We start from the raw sequence: 19,074 nt of genomic DNA, 5'->3' as shown, positions 1-19,074 counted from the left end.
GGTTTGGTATGTCTTGGTGGGGGTCCTACTTTGGATAGAATGTGTACCCCTTTCAGAGATCACATTTAGTTCCCCTTAAAACATTATCATGTTGCACAATGAGATGTAAGCATGGGATAAAGTGTACATTCCTTTCTGTATGTAAAATATATATTTTTATTAGGATTTATGTAACAGCATTTCATGAGTAATATCCATATATGAACATTCTTAATAAATGACAGTGGAATAAGCACACATCTGATTAAGGAGTCATGTATACCAACCTAGCATTTACACTTTGTGTGGTGTTGGAGTTGTCTGATTTTTTATGTGACCATAAACGCATTAGTAGCTAAGTTCATGAGTGTGTGTGTTGGTGCAGGTGAGACAAAGGCCCCGTTTGTACTGCACACCAAATCAGATTTTTTTGCTCTCAAGTGACACAGGTCAGATGTTTTTTTGCCAGTCTAAACGCTCTTAAGTACTTCAAATCTGATCTTTTCGCATCAGATTCAGGCCATATCAGGAGGTAGTCGGGAATCCGATTGGAATCTGATCTTTTCAAATGTGACTTCAGTCCAAACGCAATGCGACCTGAATGTGACTTTTTGGTCAGCTTTGGGCGAGCTTCTTCACTCGTGTGCGCAGGTAAAGACGCAGTCACCAGCGGAAGTGGATATTTAAGACGGCGTGGCGAAGTTGGTAGAGTGGCTGTGCCAGCAATCGGAGTGTTGCTGGTTACTGGGGTTCAATCCCCACCTTCTACCTTCCTAGTCACGTCCGTTGTGTCCTTGGGCAAGACACTTCACCCTTTCCTCTGATGGCTGCTGGTTAGCGCCTTGCATGGCAGCTCTCGCCATCAGTGTGTGAATGTGTGTGTGAATGGGTAAATGTGGAAATACTGTCAAAGCGTTTTGAGTACCTTGAAGGTAGAAAAGCGCTATACAAGTATAACCCATTTATTATTTATTTATAAGACAAAGTCTATTTAAGACATACTTGCCAACCCTCCCGTTTTTAGCGTGAGAATCCCGATATTCAGCGCCTCTCCCGACAACCTCCCGACAGAGATTTTCTCCCAACAAACTCCCGGTATTCAGCCGGAGCTGGAGGCCACGCCCCCCCCAAAAAAAAGTCTGCCGCAGCTGCGATTGGACCTGACCAGCCTCCGGGTACAAGTACTGGAGTACCAATTGCTTGCCAGGGAAGATCTTCCCCAGGAAGCAAGGATTGACTGGTTTTGGGCCATGCTAGGGAGAGATGGAAGATTCCACACTCTTGTGCATTTGATGAAAGCACTTTTGTGCCACACAGCAATGCATCATCAGAGAGGGTGTTCAGCATGGTTAGAAAAATAGTGACAGAGAATAGAAAGAGGATGGACAATTCAACCCTTAACAAAGCATTGTACTTTCAAGTACAACAATGAGTAGATGTGTTGTGTGTGTGTGTGTGTGTGTGTGTATATATGTGTAAATAAATGAACACTAAAATTCAAGTATTTATTTTATATATATATGTAATAAAATATATATATATATATATATATATATATATATATATATATATATATATATATATATATATATATATATATATAGCTAGAATTCACTGAAAGTCAAGTATTTATATATATATATATATATATATATATATATATATATATATATATATATATATATATATATATATATATATATATATATATATATATATATATATATATATATATGAAATACTTGAGTTGGTGAATTCTAGCTGTAAATATACTCTCCTCTTAACCACGCCCCCCGCCCCAACCACGCCCCCACCCCCGACCAAGGGCCCCCCCCCCACCTCCCGATATTGGAGGTCTCAATGTTGGCAAGTATGATTTAAGACGACCGAATTTTCAGTGCATCACTTGTCAATAGTGTCCAAATAATTGGCTATATGTAATATATGAATATATATTTTGATACCGAAGAAATAGCGATTGTCGAACTGCCGTAATTGATGCTGTGCCGCATTTGCTTGCATGTGACTTGAAAAATAAAGCTCCCGTAGATCCACGCTGATGTCTGTGTTTCCTCTACTTTAACAGCCATTAAAAGATTAGAACCTTCCCAAGTATATTACACTATATACACCCATTCGTAAATTATATTACTTTAATTAATTTTCACGTCAAAAAAACACAGATTTTTAAGGTGTGGCGACTCTTAATTTATTTTGTAGTAGCGACTTCCTCCCGGTCAACTTCCTTTGTTTTCACTATATTGTACTGCGCATGCAAGTGATGTTAAAGCCATATTGGGTGCTGTGCGCGTTTACACTGGAGTCTGATAAAAATCACATTTTACTTGCAGTGTAAACAGACTGCTGGAAAAAAATCTGATTTCGAAAAAATCTAATTTGAGCCACTTTGACCTGCAGTGTAAACGTAGTCAAAGCGAGCAGATGCTGTTGATACGACAAATGACAAAGAGTTGGTTTTGGCCTGGTTTGTACGGCAGAAAATGTCAGTAAGGCCTTCTAGCTGGCCTAAGGCAGATATATATTGTGATTTTATGAGCTAGGTAACATAAGAACTCCATTACCCAGCATGCCACTGAAGAGCATGTGCAGTAGCCCTGTTTAGGTTGTTGAATGTAGTCATGCCGGCAGCGGGATGTTTTTGATGAGCACGCTGTGGAGTAAACTTTAAGAACAGAGCCAACACGCCTCTTCTGCATCTTTTATGATTAGTCAAGACAACACATATATTTGCAAGGCCATTTTCAAGAAGGATATTCAAAGAGAAACTACATCTTGTGAGACAATGTCGGCCAACCCGGAAGCTCGAATGGGTTCTACAAATTGTGCGTTCAGATATTTTATTTCTTTATTTTTTTCACAATTGTTTTTTGACAGTACTACATAAGATATGTTTTAATTGCTGATGCAGGTTTATTGATTTTTAAATGCACCAGAAAATAACCCGTTTTGTACACTGTTGGTGGCGATTCTATGCCCAGTAGTGCGTAAATGTGTTCCTGTATAGTATTTCTCCAGCAATGGTCATGTGGTGACATCAATGATGGTATTTTGAAAGGTAATCATTGGACACAGGACAGGACATCACTGAAGAACTAGGCGGGTAACGCACGGCCCGCCAGTGGTTGCCAGTGATGCTTTGTGTTAAGGCTGCAGCTAACGATTATTTTTCCATCGATTAATCTATAGATTATTTTTTTTCGATTAATCAGTTAATCTATAGATTATTTTTCCTTTTACCGATTATTTTTTTATTCAAAAAGAAGATGAAAAAATAAATGTAGGCCAGTTTTTTCAAAAGGCATGGCTTTTATTTACAAAAAAAAAGAAGTATGGCCACTCAGTCAACATTGACAACAACATGACTAAATATTCTGTAACAATGTAAACATTTAAAACTTTTAACCTTTAACAAAATTAAAAGTAGCTTATTTGCTTTTTAATGTGCAAATATAAAAGTCAGCATCCAGTGCAAATCTTAATATTCTGCAATAGCATAAGCATTTCAAAAGTAAAAGTATTGCTTATTTTGCTTTAAAATGTGCAAAAATAAAGATAAACATCCAATACAAAAAAGTGCAAAACGAAATATTCTGTAACAACAGTGTAAACATTTCAACAAAAGTGAAAGTATTGCTTATTTGCTAAAATGTGCAAAAATAAAGATAAACATCCAATACAAAAAAGTGCCAATGTAAATATTCTGGAGCACTGTAAACATTAAGTATTGCTTTTAAAATGTGCAAAATAAACATCCAGTCCAACACAGTACACAATAACCAATTCTACTCATTCCAGTGAGTGACTAACAGTTGTAATGAAGAAAGGTTAGCATGTCTACATGCTCTGCTTCTTTTCATGTTTACAATATTCCCAGCAGCTGAAAATAGGCGCTCATAAGGGGTCGATGTGGCTGGAACTGAGAGGTAATTAGCCTTCACCTCAAGCCAGGACTGCGAGTGAGCTGAGCTGCAATTGAAGTTTCTAGAAGGTCAACGGGCTCATAGTGATGTTACTAGTAGTTGACTGGGAGGTGTTTATTATCATTTGGGGAGAGTCCGCTGCCTGATGCTCACCTGCTAAACACATATCTGCTCGACGCTGAAGCGCTGACTACATGCACTCTGAATACGCACTGCTGATTGGCTGGTAACGCTCGAATACGCACTGCTGATTGGCTGATAATGCTTTGTGTGTACCAATCAGATGGTTGTGTGGGTGGGACAATGCTGCGTGCTGAGACAGAGGCAGAATGAGCAAAGCAGCTTGTTAAGACTTTAGCAGCTAAAATTAGCTTTAGCTTAGAAACTCGTTCGGTACACCCTTGTACCGAACCGAAAGCCCCGTACCGAAACGGTTCAATACAAAACACGTACCGTTACACCCCTAGCAGATACAAATGACACATTCATGTTTTTGTGTAATGATGACAACGTATGCTCACGCGGACGATTGACTAGTTGATGATTTCTTTTCAAATGTTCGTTCATAGCCGCTGTGCTGCTATTATAGGCCATTTACGCTCGACACAGTGTGCATACAACAGCATTATTAGGCCGTTTATTGAAATACTTTCACACTTTTGACGACTTTTGGCGTGATTTTTCCCCCTCGCTCGCACCGCTCGCATCGTCTGCTTTGATCGTCTGCTTTGCGCTTCGCCATGACGGTAGCGTGACGTAAATATGCGACGCGTCGACGCACAAAAACGGCGTCGACGTATTTACGTAACCGATGACGTCGACTACGTCGACGCGTCGTTTCAGCCTTACTTTGTGTTGTATAGCACTGTGCTGTGTGTGAGATTCCGGCAGTTCATACGAGGCAGAATTAAATTATGAAATTATTAAATTAAACCCACCACTGGTCAAAGAGGAAAAGAGATGCGTCCATCGGGGCATCACTGTCAATGTGGCCGTGGCGCATATCATTTGTTGAGGGGCAAGGAGAACCATGGCCGCCGTGAAATTCCAGCCCTGGCCGTGATTGTCAATCAAGTGAAGAAAGTGTCGTCATAGTGAAGATTTATGATCGGTAATTTAAATGTTTTATTTTTTCTTAAATGCATCGCGATAGACAGGCACACCCTCTGCGATCAACCAGTTGCTCGTGATCGACCTAATGGGCATCCCTGCCCTTAAAGACAACTGAACTATTGCAGGAAATCTATTGAAAGTTTAAAATGTGCCTGAAAAACACCTTCATCTGACTGTACTCTACCAACTCTTAATGTCCCATCAAATGTGGTATGTCCACACTTTGACTTGAATCAAAACACTACCCATGTGCATGGCGCTCAATGTTATCACCTGTATGTGCTAAATATGCGACATGATTTACAAATCCATCCATCCATCTTCTTCCGCTTATCCGAGGTCGGGTCGTGGGGGCAGCAGCCTAAGCAGAAAGTCCCAGACTTCCCTCTCCCCAGCCGCTTCATCCAGGTCCTCCTGGGGGATCCCGAGGCGTTCCCAGGCCAGCCGGGAGACATAGTCTTCCCAACGTGTCCTGGGTCTTCCCCGTGGCCTTCTACCGGTCGGACGTGCCCTAAACACCTCCCTAGGGAGGCATTCGGGTGGCATCCAGACCAAATGCCCGAACCACCTCATCTGGCTCCTCTCGATGTGGAGGAGCAGCAGCTTTACTCTGACCTCCTCCCGGATGGCAGAGCTTCTCACCCTATCTCTAAAGGAGAGCCCCGCCACCCGGCGGAGGAAACTCATTTCGGCCGCTTGTACCCGTGATCTTGTCCTTTCGGTCATAACCCAAAGTTAATGACCATGGGTGAGAATGGGAATGTAGATCGACCGGTAAATTGAGAGCTTTGCCTTCTGGCTCAGCTCCTTCTTCACCACAACGGATCGATACAGCGTCCGCATCACTGAAGACGCCGCACCAGTCCAACTGTCGATTTCACGATCCACTCTTCACTTACTCTTAAACAAGACTCCGAGATACTTGAACTCCTCCACTTGGGGCAAGATCTCCTACAAATCGGATTTAATTTTGATCAGGATTCAGTAGTTTTTGCTGCTGTCTGGCTTGTGTGCATCACTCATTACGTCTTGCTGTGTGACACGTTTGTTGGTAATACCAGTACAAAAAATGTGCATTGCCACATGTACTTTGAGTGTTTCTGTTGCTGTGTCTGTGGAGAGTGACACTTCATAGTGGACAAGCCGTCAAGGCACTGGGTATTTTTAGTTCTCAGGGATTATGTGTGGAGTTGTTTTCAGTGCGCCTTTGGCAGGTGAGTGACTGGGTGGAGATATCCGAGCTAGTCCCGCACCCCCCTGTCATCTCGTTCTCATTTTCATGTATTCTCTCACTCTGAACACATTCCTCCCCTCCTTCTGTTATCCCATCCTTTGCTTCTTCCTCTTTCATTTCCTCTTGGCTGCTATGTGCTTCAAGCTGTCTGCTCCTGTCATTTCCACTCTGCTTCTTTCATTCCTTGCCCCGTTGTTCATCAAAATCACTTTTACCGTGTCTGCTGAGGACTAATCTTTGATGTCTCATGTCTGGTTTCAGCGTTTTGTATTTGCTCAAATGGTAATTATTCACTTATTTGAGCTGCATTGCCCGAGGCTTAGGGTTTTTTTCTGATTCTTGTTCCACTTGACTTAATATTTTTTTTTACAAATGTCACAGATTATGGTATTATATTTTCTCAATGTTTGCCCTACTATTATATGCGAGGCGCCTCATCCCCTCAACAAGAATGATATGTAGCCTACAGTGCCATATTCTATAAGTCGCTACTTTCTTCCTCCGCTTTGAACCCTGCAGCTTATAAAAAAAAAACGGTATGGATTTTTCTTCGCTGATGGCCATAATTAGACAGTCACCAAAAAAATGTGACAGTGCTTGTTATTCTTCTTTTGTATGAGACAGCTAGGCGATGTCGCTCAGCCGCTGCAGCCAGCTCACTGTGTCAGGGCTCAGACTATCGAGGTCCAGGTCATTGGGTGGGGGAAAGGTGGGGCACTCGTGGATGATGTGGTGGGCGGTCTGTTCCTCGGCGCCGCATGGGAAGGCTGCTGTTGGGCGCAGACCCCAGCGGTGCATGTTGGCATGGAATCAGCCAATACCCGTCCGTATCCGGTTTAGTGTTGACCAGTTCTTGCGAGGAAGGTCAGCGCCCGGTGGTAGGCTTGAAATTCGGTTGACAGAGTTGAGGGGGTCGGGGGTCTCCTGCCAGCTGGTTCTCCATGCTTCAAGTGTGTTGAATTTGGGTCCACCAAGAGTTGCTGGGTGGCGGGAGAACTGGCGCCTGGAGGGTAGGCATTGGCGACCAAGGTCTTGGGAGTCTGCTACAAGTTTGTGCAGGAGATGGTTTGGAACCTGCAAGGCCTTAGTCACAAGTCTGAGTGTGTGTGTGGTTTTCCCTGCGCAGGGCGGCTAATCCGATGCCTGATAGTACCGGGAGGAACTCCGTTGGGGTGGGTTTCAGGCAGCCGGTGACAATCCTCATGGTCTCGTTGAGGGTGATGTCGACTCTCTTGGCCTGTGCGCTGCGGCACCATGCAGGGGAGGCATATTCTGCCGCGCTGTACACCAGGGGAAGGGCGCCGGTTCTTAAGGTGGAGGCGCTTGCTTACCAAGACGAGCCTGCTGGTCGGCGTCAGAGTTTATTCCTGGAGGAGACTTCGCCACGCAACGATTCAAGGTGTTGTTTGTACGTCAGCTGCCAATCCAGTTTCACTCGGAAGTATGTGGGAGTTGGGTTGTGCAGCAGGGGTGTCCCGTTGACGTTAACTGTGAGTTGGCGGCGAGCCTCCTTGGTGTTGAGGTGGAAAGCTGTGGAGGATGTTTTTGCAACACTCAGTTTAAGTCTCCACCTTTTCAGGTACCCTGCTATTTGTGACATGTCTGAGGTTAGGGTCTCCTCTACTGTTGACCAATTTCTGTCAGAATGTAAGAGGTCGAGGTCATCCGCGTATCCGTACTTGATGTTGTGGAGGGCAGATCGCTGGTAATACGGTAATTAATTTAGCGTCAATAGCATTAGCGAATATGCTAACACGTTTACAAGTGTCTGTTAGTAATATTAACTTATTCTTTTTGTATTGTTTCAGTTTCACAAATCCCTCAGTAAATTAACCAAAACGTCACTGTGAAGTTATTGAGACTGATAAGCTGACTGGAAAGACAGCTTCCACAGCTCGTGGGTTCATGACGAGTACTTCTGTTTTGTTTGATCAGCCGTTTTACTGCCGGGTTACAGGCACCGTTTGGAAACAATAAAAGCACGTAAAAAACATTTACAAAATATTTCTGTGTAAATAAGTCATTTCACAACGTATATAGATGCGGCTCATAGTCTGGTGTGGCTACTAGAGGGAAAAATATTGAGTAAAAAATATTGAGTATAAAATATGATACTTAATTCCGCACACATCCTCTGTATAGATGTTAAACGTTTTTGTATCAAAAGCTACTGAAGCTCCTGTGGAAAAAAGTTGCGCTATAGCAAGAGGTGAAAAAACTATAATTCCGTACAGTGGTACCTACATTTACCAGTGCCTCAATAAACCACATAAGATCCGCCCCAAAATTTCCGGTCTTACTCGCTAGCAATAACTTATAGTTAGAGATTGACATAACATTGGCGCTGCTCAGCTTCCTGACCACACCTGAAGCTGCTCCGGGATGTGGTGCTCAGGCGGTCTATCTCCGAACCCAAGATGTGCTCCTTGTCCGGTCCCCCTGTTGCCCAGCCAAGGCCAAGCCAGTCTGAAGGGAAGTCGGTGTCTCCAAGGGGTAGTGACCCTCCCGGCATATCACCTGAAAAGCTTCCACTGTTCTCCCCCTCTAGTCTGATTGATTGTGGGAAATGGCATACCGAGGAATAACAGATTTTTCAATGCCATTACTCACTGCTATCCGGGAGCCAAAGTTATGGACATTGTTAACGCTATCCCAGCCTTATTGACCAGCCTGTCCTCTTTGGTAATTTAGCTCATTGTCCACGTTGGATTTAATGAGATGGCAAGATCAGACCAAAAAGGATTTTGGAGTCCTCTTTAGTCTGCTGGAAGAGGTAAATCCTTTACATTATTATTGCATTACTTGTTACTACTAACTACAGTAGTTGTGCATTCCATGGTATTGTTCTTAGTAGTACATTATTTTTAAATGGCATGTTATACGTAAAAATTGTGGCGTATTTTTTTGAATAGGGGCTGGGGGGAGTAAGTACAAAATAAATTGATTTCAATGGGTGGCGCTGATTTGAAGTACAAGTGTTTTGAGTTATGAGCTATGCCATTTTTCTATATTGTTTCCCAATTACCCTGAGTTGTAGTCTGGGAAGTTTGTTCAACATCCCCGGTGAGAGAGCTTGTTTTCGCAACTGCCGGTCGTGATCGCCCACCTTGACCCTAATGTTACGTCAGAGTAAAATGAATGCTATTCTATGTTATTTTTCAAATAAAATAATCTTGCTTATTTTCAAATTTGATATGCTTTTACATTAAATTAGACATATTAATTAATTAGATTTCTTAATTTATTTTTATATTACATTAAATTAGACTGCGTGGGCTCCCTCTGGGTACTCCGGCTTCCTCCCACCTCCAAAGACATGCACCTGGGGATAGGTTGATTGGCAACACTAAATTGGAGTGAGAATGTTGTCCTTCTATTTGTGTTGGCCCTGCGATGAGCTGGTGACTTGTCCAGGGTGTACCCCGCCTTCCGCCCGAATGCAGCTGAGATAGGCTCCAGCACCCCCCACGACCCCGAAAGGGACAAGCGGTAGAATATGGATGGATGGATAAATTAGATTAGACAGAACTTTATTGATCTCTTGAACGTATGCCCTCAGGAAAATTAAAGTTTAGATGAGAATGACTCATAATCCTCGTGAAGAAAAAGGGGGTCAAACCAAGCGACTTTTTGTGTCGTTTTTGCCATTACCGGGTCTTAATTGGCTGTCAAAGTGTACCAACTTGTCGGAATACATCCTCAGCCTTCTACTATCCAGGTGAGAGGCACAACCTATGATCTAGAATAAAGTTTGTTGAGCAAGGAAACGAGGAAGCCGCTGATCAGTCGATCATGTCAACATTGGCAGACAAGCTCGTAATCACGGCGCCGCTATAAATAGTTTGTCTGCGTTAGCGCTTATAATAACAATATCACTAATACTTTGATGAACGAGATGTAAATGGTGTGTTGGTGCAGCTTTTTGGATGTTTTTTTATTGAGTTTTTTGGGCGGAAAAGAGGACCTCCCATTGGCTCTGCTGTAAGCAGACTTGTATCCTTGTTTATTTACGACTTAGAATGCATTAAAAAAAATGTCTTTCATAATGCTTGTGAACGACAAAATTCCCAAAAATGTGCAGTTCCCCTTCAAGGCAGAATGTCACATTATATTGCTCATTCCTCACCATCTTTCCTCCATCTACTGCACTCCCACCTCTCCCAGCCTTAATATAAAAAAGTTAGACAGTTTGGTGGCACAGGTAACAAAGGAGTTTATAAGTCTGTTAGTTTTGCTTTTGGGGAAGAGCAGCCTGTTACTGAGCATGCCTTGATGCCTTCAGAGGGTTGGCTGGCGTCAGCTGGCACACAGTTTGTTTGTTCTTCTCTTTGCAATCATCACCAGGGAGTACAGCTTCATGCCAATCACAAATACAGCCTTCCTTATTAACTTGGAGACCTTTCTAAAGGTGCTGCCCAACATCAGTTCTGAAAGTTCGGCCCCATTCCCGAGACTTGATGCTGGGCCGTGGTGCGGTGGTTGAGGACACATTTCACTCTGAATAAACTCATGCATGTCATGAGAAATATTCAGAAGTAGGTGAAATATTTTAACTCAAGTCATTCCCAAAACTTAAGTCTTGCAGACAAGTATGCAGTCTGTGTTTCCATTTTTCCAAAATTCTGAGGTTGGAGTTGCATCCTGTAGTAAATCTAAAAGCCATACACTTTGTCAAGTGCGAGGGGGAAAAACAGCTGATTTAACATACAATTAAGCTATGTGTGTTTTATTAAAATAATCTCCACAATAAACACAATCTTAAACAAAAAGACACGCAATAAAACTACCGCGTGTGAGAGTAGAGAAAGATGATAACGATCGTGATGTCGAGGCCAGAAGCCACTAACAGCGTTAAGGAGTCACAGAGCACATGTGCATTTCTTCATGCCAGTACTTCTGAAACATCTGCAAAAGCAGTCACAGCTGAATTCCAAACAGCTTGGGATCACAGTGTAATTATTTCACTGCAAATGTTTTCATTTATCTATTCCCACACTTTGGGCTTCTGTTTTTGTTCGGCCCATGATTTGAACTGAATATTATGGCTGTCACCTGTTCAGGTCATTGAGGGGAGCTGAGGTTTGGAAAATAAAACTGGAAATGGTACAAAAATGCTCCCATGGCCTGATGTCAGTAAAAGGAGCTAAAGGGGAGTATCGAGGCTGCCTAAATCCTCAGAAAAAGACTCCAAATTAAACAGTTTTAACTCAAATTGTTCTTCCTGTCCTCTAGAGCACATATTTGCCCACTGCAGGTGTCCTGCTCAAACCAGCCAAGACAATAATGACCCTTTCATGTTGAAACTCCAAGCTTCTTGTGCTTAAAGTAGCCTGTAAAGTTGGGGCCAGCTGAACCATTACATCTATTCCACAGAAACCATGAAATCGTGAAAAGATCAGAGACTCTAGTCAGCTACAAAATGTAACACTTGAACAGCTAGGAAGCGTGACTCTGGCCAGCAGAAGTTAGAGGACTGCTGTGTTAACACACCCTTGCTTATAAGCAAAATTGATGTGTTTGACATGAAAAAACATTTGAATCTTGAGAAAAATGTATTTATATTATATTATGTAGCCCTAAATCACAAGTGTCTCAAAGGGCTGTACAAGCCACAACGACATCCTCGGTACAGAGCCCACATACACTGTATGAATACAGTGTATGTGAATACACTGCAAAGAGAAGATATTTAATGTTCGAACTGAGAAACCTTTTTTTTTTTTTGCAAATAATCACGGTTAGCGCCGTGCATGGCAGCTCCCGCCATCAGTGTGTGAATGTGAATGTGTGTGTGTGAATGGGTGAATGTGGAAATAGTGTCAAAGCGCTTTGAGTTCCTTAAAAAAAATAAGGTAGAAAAGCGCTATACAAGTACAACCCATTTACCATTTACCATTTAACATAGAATTTAATGGCAGCAACACATTGCAAAATATTTAGCATGGGGGCATTTTTATCACTGTGTTACATGGCCTTTCCTTTTAACAACACTCAGTAAATGTTTGGGAACTGAGGAGACCAATTTTTGAAGTTTTAATGGTGGAATTCTTTCCCATTCTTGCTTGATGTACAGCTTAAGTTGTTCTCCGTTGTCGTATTTTAGGCTTCATATTGCGCCACACATTTTTAATGGAAGACAGGTCTGGACCACAGGCAGTCTAGTACCCGCACTCTTTTACTATGAAGCCACGCTGTTGTAAGACATGCAGAATGTGGCTTTGCATTGTCTTGCTGAAATAATAAGGGGCGTCCATGAAAATGATGTTGCTTGGATGGCAACATATGTTGCTCCAAAACCTGTATGTACCTTTCAGCATTAATGGTGCCTTCACAGACGTGTATGTTACCCATGCCTTGGGCAGTAATACACCCCCATACCATCACAGATGCCTATAACAGTCTGGATGGTTCTTTTCCTTTTTGGTATATATATATATATATATATATATATATATATATATATATATATATATATATATATATATATATATATATATATATATATATATATAGATAAAGAGAGAGAGAGAGAGAGAGAGAGAGAGAGAGAGAGAGCAATATATATATAGATAAAGAGAGAGAGAGAGAGAGAGAGAGAGAGAGAGAGAGAGAGAGAGAGAGAGAGAGAGAGAGAGAGAGAGAGCAAAGTGACTCCAACAGATCCAAGAAACAACATCTGAAGCCTCAGTCCAGAAGAGCGCAGTCCTAGGAACAGCCAAAATGCTGCGCAGAACCCTCAAACTCCCAGGCCTCTGGTAGAGGACCCGAGCTTGAGGATGATACAGATACCACCCCACCGGGGTGAGAAGGAGATGTTTTTTATTTTTTTATATAAAGTTTGTGGACCCTTGCTCCAAAACATGCATATGCGCAATGAAGCCATGTCATAGGATGACTAATGCGACCGATCCTTGCCAGTTCTTAATGATAACCAACAATACATAACAGAAATAAGTAAGTGGGGATAGTGACCAAATTTGTACTTTTATAGGCACCGACCAAATTCCGTCAGTATTACCGGGTATTGATCCTTGTAAAATGAAATGGTGCCATATTTCGATACCTTTGATCCATGTGATGTTACGTCCGGTTGTACCCACTTCCTGGCTCAAACATGGGCAAAACAAGCACTCAAGGAGCACTGAGAGCAGACTTTGCCAAACTGCCTCCAGTTTTCAGTTTTCTTTTGCCAACAAAGAAAATATGCCTGATAGAAACAACTTGAATGTACGGTACGGACATACTTTTAAAAATGCGCTAGCTCAATGCCAATTTATTGGGATTTACCATAAACATGCTGCTGATAAGCATTAGCAATTTTACATGGCTATTTCAACACCTCCAAATTTGATATTGCAAACTATTTCTGGTGTGTTTAGTACAATATTTACAGTGTAAACACTTTGTGTGGTACAACAGAAGACTAGATTAAGCTTAATAAGAAAGACTACTGCCTGAATAGGCAACACACTGTACTGTTGGAATTGCAACTGCATGCAAAGTCTACTATATAATACTTGCAAATGAGACTTAAAAAGGCAAGAAAAGAGATAACAACCGGGCAGCACATTTATTAGCTTACTGGAAGATGCTAGATAAAATAATGAGATTTTATTATTAATTTACCATGAGTATAACATGTATGAACACACAAATTGGTACCTTTGAGTACAGGTTTTGATTCCCGCGTACCGTATCGATTAAAATGTAAAAGAAGGTATGCTTAAAATAATCAATCAATGTTTAATGTTTATTTTATATTATATATAATATATGTATATAATATATATGCATATATATGATATATATATATACAAAAGTAAAAACAAACAGAACTTTAACTTACCCGCAATTTTTTACCAATTGTGTGCGTAACAAAGTTGTGTCATTTAGTTAATGCAAGCGCTCCTCTCGCAAGTAATTTATTGTCAACTGCCACTTTCAACAAAATAAATATTTAGAATGACTCTAAATACGATTGTAAATAATTCACAAAATCAGAACATCAGCAGTATAAAAATGTTAGCATAAGCAAGTACAGTACAAATGCTTACTGCGAGCACAGGCCAGCAGGGGCCTAAGAGGGAGGGGGACTCATGTCCCAGCCCAACACAGTATGAATAGCCTAGTGTCAGTAACACCCTCAAACTGCTTGCTTTGAATCCAAATGCAAAGGTTGAAAACTCCATCCATCCATCCATCTATTTTCTCAGTTTTTGATATGTATCAAGAGAATTTTGCTTTGCTTGCCTTGAATTGGCAATAGTTGCCCACTCGTCCTTGCTAAAGTGACTCAAATGTGCCTGTTAATGTTTTATATCAAGATGTATTTTTTTTAAACTTACAATAATTAACTTTCCCCTGTCAAAAGACAGCTGATGGAAGCCCAAAGCACAGGTATGCTTTACGATATGGAATGCTGAACTGTTGGCCATTAGTTGGCTATTCAGCCAGTATGACTGGGCCATATGTGCGTTGGTAAACCTCACTGCCTGACAGCCTCAAGAGCAGTGCTGGCTCTCAGGTTAATAGCCACGGCTTTTAACTTGGTGGTCAGCACACTCACCTCGCATGCGGACAACCCAGGTTTTAGTCTCCTTGCGGAATGGGAATAAAAGCAGGGGGCCGAACCAGCTGGGTTACAGTAGTGCCGTGAGCCAGATGAGAGTGAGGTTTAAAGAGTTGGGTGTAACCATGTGTACGTTGGTAAACCTCACTCTTTGACAACCTCAAGAGCAGTGTTGGCGATCGGGTTGATAGATCAGGCTTTTAACTTAGTAGCAAGCATGCATGTCTCTCATGCCGGAAGACCCAGGTTCCAGTCTCGGGTGAAACAGAAAAAATAGCAGGGACTGAACCAGCTGGGTTGCACAACATTCCCCAAGTCATATGAAGCACAAAATACATTTGTAATTACTGTACTACACAACCCGCAGCTGCCAAAGCTGTAATTGAAACAAGAATTTTCAATTACAACAGAATAATCTTATTTCAATGATAAATTACTGGCTGTTATAAAGACACGCTATTATAATGACACGCTACTCCAAAATCTTAGTTGTTACTTTTTATGCACAACTAATGTGATTTCACAAACACGTGAACTTTCTGTGCTTCTTTAGCTTTTGTGCACATAGCACATGCTGTAGTACTTTACCATCGGTATGTGAGGTAATGGGAGTGATGAGTAATGAAGTGACGGATTACAAGAGTCAGGGGTATGAAAAAAGTTGTAGCCATGCCATCTGTCATGTGATGTCACCTGCATCACTTTTTCACACGTAGGAAGACGATAATGAGACCATTAGCTTTGGATCATTTCCACGTCAAGTTCAAATATCATCGGTAATATACATTCTGCTAAAGCACTGCAATGAGCAATGAGCCCCAAAAGCTTCAAACAATTTTCATCGTCTTCTGATTGACAGTCTTCAGATTTTTACAGACGACATGTAATTTATGAACAATAGAGCAACGTTTCCATCTGTGACTCATCCACAATTAGTGTAGTCTAAGCAAAAATACATGGTTAAGTCGTGGAAATAGCGTAGCGTTGTTGTCATGGACACTACAATAACAGAACATGGAAATGAAGAGCAGTATCCACCAAAAGCTGGATGAGGTCTCCTAGATACCACTACAGGACTTTCTGTCAGTTATACTGTTTACTTAAACACGTAAACATGTTTGTCACATGAAATTAGTCAAATAAATATAATCTGCGAAGTGCCTCTGCTATCCAAAGTGTGTAACAGTGTGACTGAAACCTTCCAATGAACCTCTGCTCAATGCAGCCAGTGTTGTGTCAAAACAGCACACTCATTCACAAGGGTCTGAAGCCGTTTGTGTAAACGGTTCTCATTCAACTCCCCTGGGAGCTGGGAGTTTGACTTTCTCTCTGTTGACAGCTGGGAAGGAAACGAACAAGAGCTTCATTAGTCTTGGCTTATCTTGCTACTGCTGCTTACATTATACTGGCTAATCATGTAAAGTGACCAGTAACAATACAGTCTGTTCAAAATCCCTCCTGAACAAGTCACGTCAGAATTTTATTTGTATTTTTTTTAGTTACAAGACCCAAGCAGATGCCTGCATCTTAGTTATTCTGCATCTCGTTCTAGCTTTGATGAAACACAACAATCAGCGCCATACGGCTGCACAGGATTGTAGATGTTTACCGTTACGGTTTATATGACCTCTTCTCCTGGTTCAGTTTAAAGAAGTGCATTCAGTTGCAACCAACTAGTATCAAAAATAACTATGAACTTTCAATCATTCCGTACGTTTCCATGCACTAAATTAGTCTGATTTCTTAAATAGTTCGGCTCTAAATAAGCCTCTTACAGCTCATGGAAACACCTTTATCCGATTGTGTTCGGTTATTGAAAAATCGGACTAACACACCTGGATTGTACGATTGGAAACCAGATTTCTCGTGTGAGAGAGGACCCTTCGTATTGCGCATGGGCCAGTGTCAACAAAAATAAAAACGTAGCAACAATTGTCATGAAGAGGATACTGTTTGTTTGCTTTACAAATTAAAAAAACAGAACATTTTGAAGTGCATTGATGGTAGAAAAAAAGAAACAGAGATTTTATTTAAAAAGATAGCTAAGGAAATGTAAAATGTTGGTTTAATTCGGACTCCCGAAAAAAATACGAATGAGAAAAAAGATAATGAAGCAGGTATATTAAAGGTGAATAATAAAGCGTACACAAACCTCCTCATGCTTAATTTGTGCTCTCCAAACTGATTAGAAAAACCTCTGTATTCTGCACAACTGGCAAGATAGTCCAGAGCATTGCAAACTTCATCTGGAACAGTATCAACCGTGCCACGAACAGTCTTTTCCTTCAGGTTCAAAACTCCCACCATCAATCAACGGTGCTTTATCACATGAAATTAGTCGAGGTATTCAAAAGTGATTATTTGTCCGTAAATTCCTCAGAAAAAACTCTTTCTCCGGTCTGTCTTTGCTTCGGACCTGCATCATGTTCTTAGCGCAATCTAAGATAATTTCTTGATACTGTCTGCTAATTAACATCAGCATAGCCATTACAGACGTAATATTTGTAATCTGTGCCAATATTGCCATTGTCACCTAAAACAAGTTGCATGGATCCGCAGATGGCTAGTGTGACATCATAGGTCAACCGGAAACAGAGTTAATTTAAGTGCGCTAAAATGAAATAAGCGCCCCCCCAGTGTACGGGAGGCACATGGCGTATGATCAATAGTCGCATTAGAGAAAGTGCATGGACACTTGGACTTCACACGAAAGTGTGAAAATATAAAAAATCTAACTATTTGAGAAATCAGACTAATTTAGTAGATGTAAACCTAGTGACTGATAGAACAATTATTTACTCATGCAGATGAAGAGACTTAAATGTTTGCTGCCTTTAATATCAAATGTTCATGTCATGAGAATCATTTGGGAAATGTATTCTTTCAGGGCAAGAATGTTCCAAGCTCCACCTTTAAGTCCTTCTTTTGGGTGCATAACCCATACAATCCACCCCAAATAAAGAGTTTCAACCCTGATTATAACTCGGTCACTCACATAAATAATCCTTCATTTTTTCTTTTGGCCAGTTCTTGTCAGTCTGTCTTTTTGCTGACTGAGATTGTCTCCTCTCTCAAAGCAAACCACCGTGTTTTACTAATCCAGGCCTGCGCCTCATGTTGCAGGCATCTATTCAAGACCTCATAGGCTTCCATTTCACTGGGTTGTGGGCTGCTGTCAAGCACTTCTCCAACTCACACATGGTTTCCAGTACTATGGTGCGTAGTTAATGACAAATTGTGTGTGTTCTGCAGCATCTGTCAGACATGGCAACAAATATTGTGTGTCTGTCAGTGCTGCACGTGTCACCATGGTCATGAGGAAGCATCTGTCAAAGCCTTGCACGCACATGTTTCTAAGTAGTGTTTGTGGGGAGTTGTAAGGTTGCTACTGTGCATAGCTGCTGTCGTTTGTGAGAGCGCTGGGGTTCTGTTACAGTTCTTTAGAGTGATGTTGGCACATTAAACTTAAACTCGAACTGACATTTCATTATGCTCATCTTGGTAACATGTGGCAAATGAAAAAATGGTGACTTACTATTCATACATGTGTCTTTGTATTATTAATATTCTATTTAGCCTTCTCTCGGTCATGGGTGATCTGTAGCATAACCCAGCTGACTTTGGGTGAGAAATTAGGTACATTCTGGACTATAATTGCCAGTCAATCATAGTGAACATATAGACAAACCACCATTCACAGTCACTTTTGTGTGCATGGGCAATTTACTGTCTTGGCAATAAATGAGACAACTACAATATATTTCAGTTTACATAATTTTCCATCCTATTGACACCTTTCCACTACAATATTTCCATACCTTTGCCCCTGAGGTTTCAAGTATGCCAATGTGATTCCAAATGTGTGCTGATTGCTCATTGGTCAAGCAGAAACATGGTAACCTCAGCCATTTTTGTATTCCTAATAATTGCCACACCACAACCTTAACAGGAGATCCTGCATTTGACCGTCATGTGTCATGGAACCTTTTTATTGCTAAACCCAGGGATTTTTTTTTTACACCAATTGTCAAAAGTGACAAAAGTATAAGAAAGCAAATCTGTTTTAATTTTCCAGTTGGAAAGTCACATTACATTACAAGTTCAGTTGCACATTTTAGTGCATGTTGCTATTATCCTATATAGTGTTAAAATATTATATTATCAACACAGGTTATGTTTATTTGGCAATAAACTGTATTCCCTCCCATCGTTGTGCTGTGCTCTATATTTGTGTCCAT

At 41.2% G+C, this 19,074-nt stretch overlaps 1 protein-coding gene across 1 annotated transcript in view; it reads left to right on the top strand.

Moving 5' to 3' along the window:
• Positions 1-19,074, top strand: part of tgfb2 (transforming growth factor, beta 2) — a 91,793-nt gene that overhangs the window by 53,679 nt on the left and 19,040 nt on the right. The gene's annotated exons all lie outside the window — the stretch shown is intronic.

Source organism: Entelurus aequoreus, linkage group LG11, assembly GCF_033978785.1.
Source record: "Entelurus aequoreus isolate RoL-2023_Sb linkage group LG11, RoL_Eaeq_v1.1, whole genome shotgun sequence".
In the NCBI taxonomy this organism is placed as follows: Eukaryota; Metazoa; Chordata; class Actinopteri; order Syngnathiformes; family Syngnathidae; genus Entelurus; species Entelurus aequoreus.
The sequence above is the reverse complement of the archived record's forward strand: the minus strand, read 5'-3'. Positions and strand labels throughout refer to the sequence as shown.